Source organism: Mus caroli, unplaced genomic scaffold, assembly GCF_978045245.1.
Source record: "Mus caroli unplaced genomic scaffold, Mus_caroli_1 scaffold_1, whole genome shotgun sequence".
In the NCBI taxonomy this organism is placed as follows: Eukaryota; Metazoa; Chordata; class Mammalia; order Rodentia; family Muridae; genus Mus; species Mus caroli.
In genome coordinates, this window is record NW_028227256.1 from 46,904,120 (window position 1) to 46,914,534 (window position 10,415).

Sequence of the window (10,415 nt, forward strand, 5' to 3'; positions counted from 1 at the left end):
TCTTGCCTTTTCAGCTCTTACCCTTAACTCTCCTTACTACTCTGGCTTCGTTCTGCTATTTCTCTAGGCTATATATTTTTTCTGATAATTCTACTCCATTCTAATTTTTCACAAGTAATAATACAGTCACATCAGTGACATCCCCCCCAATTTCTTCTAATAAAAAACGAGGAGGAATTGTGGGGAATTGCAGGCTGGTCTCCAGTCGAGCTGAGGTCTGAACCCCAATGGTCATAATTCACCTACATGACACGGTAGGCGTTCCCTCATTCTCCTGGAACTCTGGCCCCTGCCTAAGGTACCACCTCCCACAGCCCTCACAAGAAAAGCATGGTCAGTAGTCATGTAAGCAACGGCCTAAGCTTCTGACCTTCAGGCTAAACTCCTCCCCAGTTACCTAGCAACAGTGATGACCATAAAAAGGGTGCTCAGGCCCAAAAATGCTTTCTTACCCTCTTATTCATTTGTTCTGTTCCTTTACCTCTCACTTCTCTCACTTCTCTCTTCTCTTCCCTTTCTCTTTGTCTTCTTCTCTTCTCTTCTCTTCTCTTCTCTTCTCTTCTCTTCTCTTCTCTTCTCTTCTCTTCTCTTCTCTTCTCTTCTCTTCTCTTCTCTTCTCTTCTCTTCTCCTCTCCTCTCCTCTCCTCTCCTCTCCTCTCCTCTCCTCTCCTCTCCTCTCCTCTCCTCTCCTCTCCTCTCCTCTCCTCTCCTCTCCTCTCCTCTCCTCTCCTCTCCTCTCCTCTCCTCTCCTCTCCTCTCCCTCTCTCTCTCTCTCTCTCTCTCTCTCTCTCTCTCTCTCTCTCTCTCTCTCTCCCCCTTTTCTTTTTCACCTGCATTTCTATAATAAAGCTCTTAAAACATAGTCTCTGCTCCTTTAAGTTCCACTGCACACTCTGGTCAGTGTTGGGAACCTCTTCCTTTATTCCCTCTCTCCCAAAACCCTGGTGGCTTTAGCAAAGTAGCTCAGGGGTGAGGTGGGGTGGGGAGTCCCCAGGCAGGACCGCCTCTTGGCCAGCCCCTGAAGAGTGGGATAGAGGAATGCCCACCCATGGATGAGTGGATAGGGTAGGTAGCAGCCCTCCCACGCCTGACTGACCAGAGAATAGGGAAACTCTGGCTGGGCTTGGGCATCTTTTTTCTATCCTACTTCTCCCCACCCCGTGCCTCTCCCCCCTTTATTTTGTTTCCAACAGGTCAGATCTTATTATTTATCTCAACCCAAGAGTGAACTTGTGATCCTTCTGCTTGGCTCCATGCTAGGATTAAAAGTGACCTGCAATATGAGAAATTAGTATAATTATTAGTTATATATCCGGATATCTAATAGAATACAATATCCCATGCCTGAAAGAGAAATAGAGAAGAAGAATTTCCATCTCATTCTTTAGGGCACACATCACTGGATCTTGGATCACTGGCACAATCCTGGATTTTGTGTGTTCTTTGTATTTTAGAACAAAATGATTGTTGCCAAGTAGTTATGACTGGTTAAAAAAGAATCCTGGCCTCTATTTCTCTATTTCTTCCAAAAATTTGATAACATTTTTATTTCTTTATGTGTAGTAAATATGTAGTAAATATGTGGTTGGAGAGAATTATGCCAAAGGGAGGTGTGTGTGTGTGTGTGTGTGTGTGTGTGTCTGTGTGTGTCTTTCGACATATATATGTTTATGTGTATGTACTTATTGTGTGAGTAGGTGTATACTTAGGTCAGAGAACAACACTAATTTTAAATTGGGATTTAATTATCAATTCCAATTTCATTCTAGATGTTTAAATTAACATGTAGACATATTTTGAATTTAACAACTTAAAGTTTATATTTTAAACTTGCAATTACCACATTCGGATCAGGCAAATAATACAACCCTGCATACAATATTTAAAATGGAATCACAATTTTGTTCCTCTTCAGGAATGGAATGGGCGATTTAAGACAGACTTTATCATTCTGCATGTTGCTGTACTGATACCTCTCCACAATCAACTTAGTCTTATCTTTAAGGTCTTTACAAAGTAAGATTTGAAAACGAAATATAACTTTAGTGTGTTGTGAAAAAGAATATTGTTCTATTACCATAAAAAATCTACATACTGGAATAAATTCACATATGAAACATTGCTTTGGATATCTTACATGCATAAATAACATCAATACTCATGAATTTTAAAAAGGAATTGAATAATAACGCCACAATAATTATGAAAAATTTCAAAACTTATTTTAGTATATGAGTGTATATTTGGGTTTTATGTTTCACCTACATGTTCAAAAAAGAAATCATTAAGAAGAACCTTCACCTATAAGTTTTTAATATGTTTTCTGCTCACTGGCACAATGCTGCACAATCCATTTCATTTCTCTTATCATTGAAACACATTGGAAAGTGAATTCTTCAGCTAAAATTGAAATGCTTGTGGTCTACTGTTAGGCATTCTTTTGTAAGAATCCCAGCTTTAAATTAAACATCAGCCCAGGTGTGCTCCTAATTTTTGTTAACTTTGAGAATTCAAGAAACTTATCTAAATCTATTCTAAATTGATACAAATGGTAGATTTTTTTTATACTAAGTTAGAGAAAACATGGATTTCAATATGATGTCTAACACAAAAATATCTCAGAGACATAATTTAAAATGTTTTTATAACTTTTAAATTCTGTATTTATAGAAAGTACTGCCCTAATTTTATTTTATTTTTGATAATTCTCAAAAACATGATGCCTGAGAGAAATGATCAGCCAATTCAACTCCTGAAAAAGCAACAATAGTTGAATGGTTGCTTATATAGAAAGATGTATCCTTAAAATAAATACACCTAGTGTTATCCATGTACCGTATCAGTAGGTCTATCAACAGTGTCAAAACTTTTGACATTGGGATACTATCTTATCTTCCTTAAAGTTTATAATGGAGAATCACACAATTGACTTTAAAACAAGGAAATGGCCATAAACCTCTGTTATTACTCAAAGTTAGTTTATGATTTTTTTGTTAACTGCATTTTTGGATCTTGTGGTTAGGAGTCAGGCAGGTGCTGGCCTTGGCCTGCAGGTTATGCATGCTTGAAAGTAAAATGAAAATAGCTGAGAAAATTTGAGGCATCTTCCTCTGGTGACCCTCTCCTGTATCAGAGAGAGGAAGACATGTTGTCAAGGAAGACTCTTGTATTCAAGTGAGAATGTTAAATTGAAGTAAAGAGCAAATAGGGAATGTTCTAGAGTAGGTAAGTGGGACTGCCAATGAGAACAATTGCAAACATTTGAAAGCAGCAACATAAAAGCTCTAGTTATAATCCAATGTACTCAATATGTTTAGCTTCCTTCACTAAAACTTAAGGTACTTAAGAGACTAGTATCCTGGGCTGAAGCAATTTTAGTGTTAGCTCATAACTTCAGTTTGCAGAGAAATAAACACTCTAATTAGTCATCTAATTATTATATCCACAATAACTATGATGGAGGGATCTGATGATGGGATTGGCCTCACTGCAATTGTTCACGTGAACATGCATACTGAAATGGGCTGCTTGCCATCATCTGTAATTGTATATTTAACTAAAGGTATTTGTCAATAATCATTTGAATGAGTTTGCTGGAAGCTAATGTGGAAATGAGGAATGTAAATCATCAGTCATCAAATTGAAAAACGTGTATAGTACAAACTTAAAATTATAAAATGATTATCAGAACAGTCAAACCTGATACTGCTGGAGAAATCATGAATTGGGATTTCAAAAAACCACCATATATTTACTGTTAATTATTTTTTCAAACAATTAAGTTACACACACACACACATTCTCTCTCTTGCTCTCTCTCTCTCTCTCTCTCTCTCTCTCTCTCTCTCTCACACACACACACACACATACATTTAATAGTACCTCATAACTTTAATTTTTCTGACTCAATATTCAACCATTTTCTTTGTATCACTTGTATTATTTTAAATGAATGACATGGACTTACTACTGCTGACTGCAGGTCTGTGAATTACTTTTCTCCTTTTTTTTTTTTACTCACTAATATTCAAGAATAATACTCACCACCTTTAATTCCTTCAAAGAAGGCTGCTTAATTAAATAGAAGACTAGAAATTATTCCAAGAGGCAGAATACAGCACTTAATGAGGGAGATCATATTTTTTCGGCTTTTACTTACATTTGAAATTATACCCAGAACAATGTTAATAAAAATGAAAACTAATATGTCTCTGTCATTAATTTTGTTTTTATGACACATTGAATGAAGGATAAATTTAAAAAAAAATAGAAGATACTGGCAAGGAAATAGGGAGAGGGGACAATTTACTCATTGCTGGTGAGGGCGCAGATTCATAGAGGCATTGCAAAAATCAGTGTGAAAGTTCCTCAAAAATCTAAATGTAGATATGAAATGAGATCCCGCTATATCACTCTTAGCTATAGACACTAAAGACTCTTCATATTACTATAGAGATAATTGTCTATTCCTGCTCTTTACAATTGGAAACAGCTTAGATAACCACAAGTGATAAATGTGTATATATATATATATATATATATATATATATATATATATATAAATTCACAAATTAAAATGTTATTCAGCTCTTACAAAACATAAAATTTAAATACTTTTCTAAATGGATGAAGATATAATCACTCAGAAAGAAAAACATTATTTACTCTCACATATGTGGTTATGAGTGTTTAATTTTTAGACATGAGTGTTTCAACTACAAATACTATAGAAATTAGATGGCTCATAAGGGACTACATGGGAGAAGATTATCTTTCAACAAAGGAAGAGAAGCTTGCAATATTACAAACATATGACGATAAAACTGGAACAGGAAGATCAAGCTGAGAGAAGGATTGGATGGGAGAGTATTGTACAGAATATGGAGAGAGAACAGTCTTGTAAAAGCCATAAGAAATCTTACTACTGTAGCCTATCTTAAAATATATGCATAAATGAATGGAATTTAAGGAAAAACTTCCTTCTGCAGTATATGAGGACAAATTCAAAGATCTGTCATCAGACAACATGCAAAGAGCAAGAGCCCATGGAACACACAGTCCTAGATATGGTGTCTCCATTAATCTTCCTCAACTCAGGCACAGAAAATCCTTAATAAGAGGAGGCATAAAGATTATGAGAGTCAGAGATGATGTAGAACACCAACAAAACTCAGTCTTCTAAATCTAACAGGGCTGATGTGCATGTGACTTTACAGAGACCATGGAAGTATGCACACAGCCTAAATGGGTCAAGGCTATATTGTGTATCATTGCTAGGGGAATTAGATCCCAAGCCACCATCACTAACCCAGAAGCTTTCTCCAATTATAACCACTTGCAAATGGAAAATTAACTTTCTCCAATGCAGTGTCTCTGGGAGACTACAAAAACAGTCTTAAGGGTAGTCCTCAGGACTGAGAAAAAAAAATGCTCAACACAAAACAAACTCAATGCCATCTTTGGAGGTTCTTTTTCCTACATGGTTCTTCAAGGTATTAATTTCATTTTATTTTATTATATTATCTTTACCTTATACATTTATTATATATATTATGGCTTCCAGTTTTATGTTTTATGTGATTCCTGGGTGTGAGAATATATGTGTTTCTGTTTCTAAGTGTGTTTCTCCCTTTTCTTTGGATCTTCATATGCACACACACACACTTTTTTCTAATCTTTTATCTTTCTTTGGTGTTTGTTTTCTAAAGAGATAAAGGTTGTGGATTCAGATTGGAGGGCAAATGGATAAGATCTAGAGAAGGAATAAATTATAAGAATATATTTTATAAAATATTGATTTTTAGTAAATAAAAAAAAAACTATTCCCCCAAAAAACTAAATGGAGAAATGTTATAATAGGAGAAACAATGCCTCAAGTAGACATCTTATGCCTCCAAATAAAACACTAAGAATGTTTTTGTGAGCCATTGGCGAAAGTGTGCCTATATCCCCTACTCTGTGAATAGTACAGACTATTGCCAATGCTATTGATTAATCTCTACAATCTGAGGGTAAGGCAATATTTCTGAAAATACAATTAATTTATGTCATCAAACATGAAGAAATTAAGCTGATGCCCAACTAGAAACTATACATTTACATAACACCTTTTATGGTACTAGAATGTACTACAATATTTACCTGAGAAGAAAAGCAATTGTAGTATTACCCAGCTCATAATACACATAGTATTATTAACAGTAACCTACCTGCAAAGTGTACTCTTCCATAATGTTATAAAAGTTATGGAAGTAACCAACCACTTTTAAAAATTGAGATTAAGGCCAGGTGTGGTGGCGCACACCTTTAATCACAGCACTTGGGAGGCAGAAGCAGGTGGAATTCTGAGTTCAAGGCCAGTCTGGTCTACAGAGTGAGTTCCAGGACAGACAGAGCTACACAGAGAAACCCTGTCTCAAAAAAAAAATGATATTAAGGTCCTCTTATTGATATGAAATCCACGTGTAATGAGAAGAAGCTGAGGAAAGATACCCATGTGTTTGAGGCTCTTTCCCAATTGATCTATTACTAGATTCAGTGTTTCTGGTTTTATGTGGAAGTCTTTGATTTGCTTGGTCTTGAGCTTTACACAAAAAGTTAAGAATGGACTACCGCCATTTGTTGAATATGCTCTTTTTTTTTTTTTTCATCTGAATGGTTTTAACTCCCTTTTCAAAGACCGATGACCAGGGTTGTGTGGGTTCATTCCTGGTTCTTCAATTCTATTCCACTGATCTACCTCTGTACCAATACCATGTGGTTTTTCTCACTACTGCTCTGTAATATAGCTTGAGGTCAGGGATGGTGATTACCCCCAGAAGTTCTTTTATTGTTTAGAATACTTTGTGCTAACCTGGGTTTATTGTTGTTCCAAATGAATTTGAGATTTGTTTTTTCTATCTCTGTGAAGAATTGAGTTGGAATTTTGATGGGGATTTCATTGAATCTGTAGAATGCTTATGGCAGGATGGACGTTTTTAATATGTTAACTCTGACTATCCATGAACATAGGAGATTTATCAATCTACTGAGGTCTTCTTCAACTTCTTTCTTCAGAGACTTGCAGTCCTTTTTTTCTTTTTTGTATAGATCTTTCACTTGCTTGGTTAGAGTCATGCCAAGATGTTTTATATTATTTATGACTATTGTAAAGGGTGTCATTTCCCTAATTTCTTTCTCAGACCATTTATTCTTTGAGTAGAAGAAGGCTAATGATAGGTTTTGATAATTTTATATCTAGTCACTTGGCTGAAATCACTTGGCTGAAGTTGTTTCTCAGCTGTAGAAGTTCTCTGGTGGAATTTTTGGGGTCACTTAAGCAAACCATCATAATCTCTGCAAATAGTGATATATTGATTTCTTCCTTTCCAATTTATATCCCTTCAACCTCCTTTTGTTGTCTAATTGCTCTGACTAGAACTTCAAGTAGTATTCTGAATAGATAGGGAGAGAGAGAGCACCCTTGTCAAATCCCTAATTTTAGTAGGATTGCTTGAAGTTTCTCTCTATTTAGTTTGATGTTGGCTACTGATTTGCTCTATATTGCTTTTACTATGTTTAGGTATGGGCCTTGAATTTCTGTTCTACCCAAGACTTTTAACAGGAAGGTTGTTAAATTTTGTCAAATGCTTTTTCAGTGTTTAATGAGATGATCATGTGATTTTTTCTTCGAGTTTGTTTATATAATGGCATATATTGATAGATTTCCATTCCTGCATCCCTGGGACAAAGCCTACATGATCATTGTGCATGATCATTTTCATGTGTTTTTATATTCAGTTTGGGAGAATTTTATTGAGTATTTTTGCATTGATATTCATAAGGGAAATTGGTCTGAAGTTCTGTTTGTTGGATCTTTATGTTGTTAGATATCAGTGTAACTGACTTCATAGAACAAATTAGGTAATGCTGCTTCTGTTTCTATTTTGTGAAATAGTTTGGAACGTATTGGCATTAGGACTTCTTTGAAGGTCTGAAAGAATTCTGCATTAAAACCATCTGGTCTAGGGCTTATTTTGGTTGGGAGACTTTTAGTGACTGCTTCTATTTCAGTAGTTCATTGTGTTCTATAATTTTGGGTATATTGTGCCTTCATTTTCATTAATTCTAAAGAGTCTTTTAATGTCTTTCTTTATTTCTACCCTGACCAAAAGATCATTTAGTAGAGATTTGTTTAGCTTCAGTGTGTATGTAGGCTTTCTGATGTTTTTGTTGTTATTGAAGATCAGCCTTAGTCTTCCGTGATCCCATTGAAGACCAGCTTTAGTCTTCTGTGATCCCATAGGATGCATGGAATTATTTTAATCCTCTTTTAACAGTTGAGGCTTGATTTGTGACCGATTATATTGACAGTTTTGAAGAAGGCAGCATGAAGTGCTGAGAAAAAGGTAAAAAAAAAATTGTTGTTGTTTTAGGATGAAATATTCTATAGATATCTGTTATAGCCATTTGGTTCATAATTTCTATTATTTTCACTATGACTCTGTTTAGTTTGTTTCTGTGATCTATCCATTGATGAGATTGGGATGTTGAAGGCTTCCACTATTATTGTGTGAGGTTCAATGTGCACTTAGAGCTATAGTAAAGCTTTTTATTGTTTTTTTCTTTTCTTTTTTTTTTTTATATGAATGTGGGTGCCATAATATTTGGGCCATAGATGTTCAGAACTGATAGTTCACCTTGGTAGATTCTTACTTTGGTTAGTATTAAGTGCCCTTCCTTATCTTTCTTTGACAATTTTGGGTTGAATCTCTATTTTATTTGATAGTATAATGGCTACTACAGCTTGTTTCTTGGGACAATTTGCTTGCAATTTTTTTTCCAGACTTTCACTATGAGTCAGTTTTTGTCTTTGTTGCTGAGGTGTGTTTCCTGTATGCAGCAAAATTCTGGGTTCTGTTTATGTATCCAGTGTATTAGTCTATGTCTTTTTTTTTTTTTTTTGGATAATTGGATCCATTTCTCCAATGATGGCTAATTTCTTGCTTTATTTTGGGTTTTGTTTCCCTCCTTGTGTTGGTGTTTTCCATCTATTATCCGTTATAGGGCTGGATTTTTGGAAAAATATTGTTTAAGTTTTGTTTTATCACAGAATATCTTGGTTTCTCCATCTATGGTGATTGAGAGTTTTGCTGGGTATAGTAGCCTGGACTGGCAATTTTGTTCTCTTAGGGTCTACATGACATTTTCCCAGGATCTTTAGATTTTTAGAGTCTCCGTTGAGAAGTCTGGTGAAATTCTGGTAGGTATGTTTTTCTATGTTACTTGACCTTTTTCTCTTACTGCTTTTATTTTTCTTTCTTTGTTCTCTGCATTTGGTGTTTTGATTATTTTGTGAAAGGAGGAATTTAATTTTTGGTTCAATCTTGTTGGTGTTCTGTAAACTTTTTTGATTGTTTTTGTTTGTTTGTTTGTTTGTTTGTTGATGGGCATCTTTTTTAGGTCATAGAAGTTTTCATCTATGATTTTGTTGAAGATGTTTTCTGGCCCTTTGAATTGAGAATCTTCCCTCTCTTCTATACCTATTATTCTTAGGTTTAGTCTTTTCATTGTGTCCTGAATTTCTTGGATGTTTTGAGTTAGGAGCTTTTTGTATTTTTCATTTTCTTAGACTGTTATGTCAATGTTTTCTATAGTATGTTCTATGCCTGGGATTCTCTCTACTATCTCTTGTATTCTGTTGTTGATGTTTGCATCTATGACTCCTGATCTCTTTCCTTGGTTTTCTATTTCCAGGGTTGTCTCCTTTTGTGATTTATTTATTGTTTCTATTTCCATTTTTATATTGTGGGTGGTTTTGTTCAATTCCTTCACCTGTTCGGTGGTGTTTTCCTGTATTTCCATAAGGGACTTATGTGTTTCTCCTTTAAGGGCTACTACCTGTTTACCTGTGTTCTCCTGTATTTCTTTAAGGGAGTTCTTTATGTCCTTCTCATAGTCCTCTATCATAATCATGAGATAGGATTGTAAATCAGAATCTTGCTTTTCAGGTATCCTGGGCCAGCTTTGCTGGGAGAAATGGGTTGTGATGATGCCAAGTAGCCTTGGTTCCTATCATTTATGTTCCTGTGCTTATGTCTCACAATCTGGTTATTGCTGGTGTTAGCTGGTCTTGCTTTCTCTGACTGGAGATTGTCCTTCTTGTGAGCCTATGAATCTGTGGTCTTATGTTTATTAGTACTCCTGTGACACAAGATTTCCCTGGGGTTGGGGGTTGGGGTGGGGTCTGGATAGCTATGGCACAGGGTCAGCTCTGGGACACAGATGGAAATTGGAAGGATTGTATCCCTGGCTGCTCTGCAGTTCCTGGTTCCTGTGGGCTCTGGGTGGGTCCCACTTGGGCCAGATATTGTGGCAGTAGTGATGGTCTTACCTATGTTCTTAGACATGCCAGCACTACTGAGAAACCAGCACTC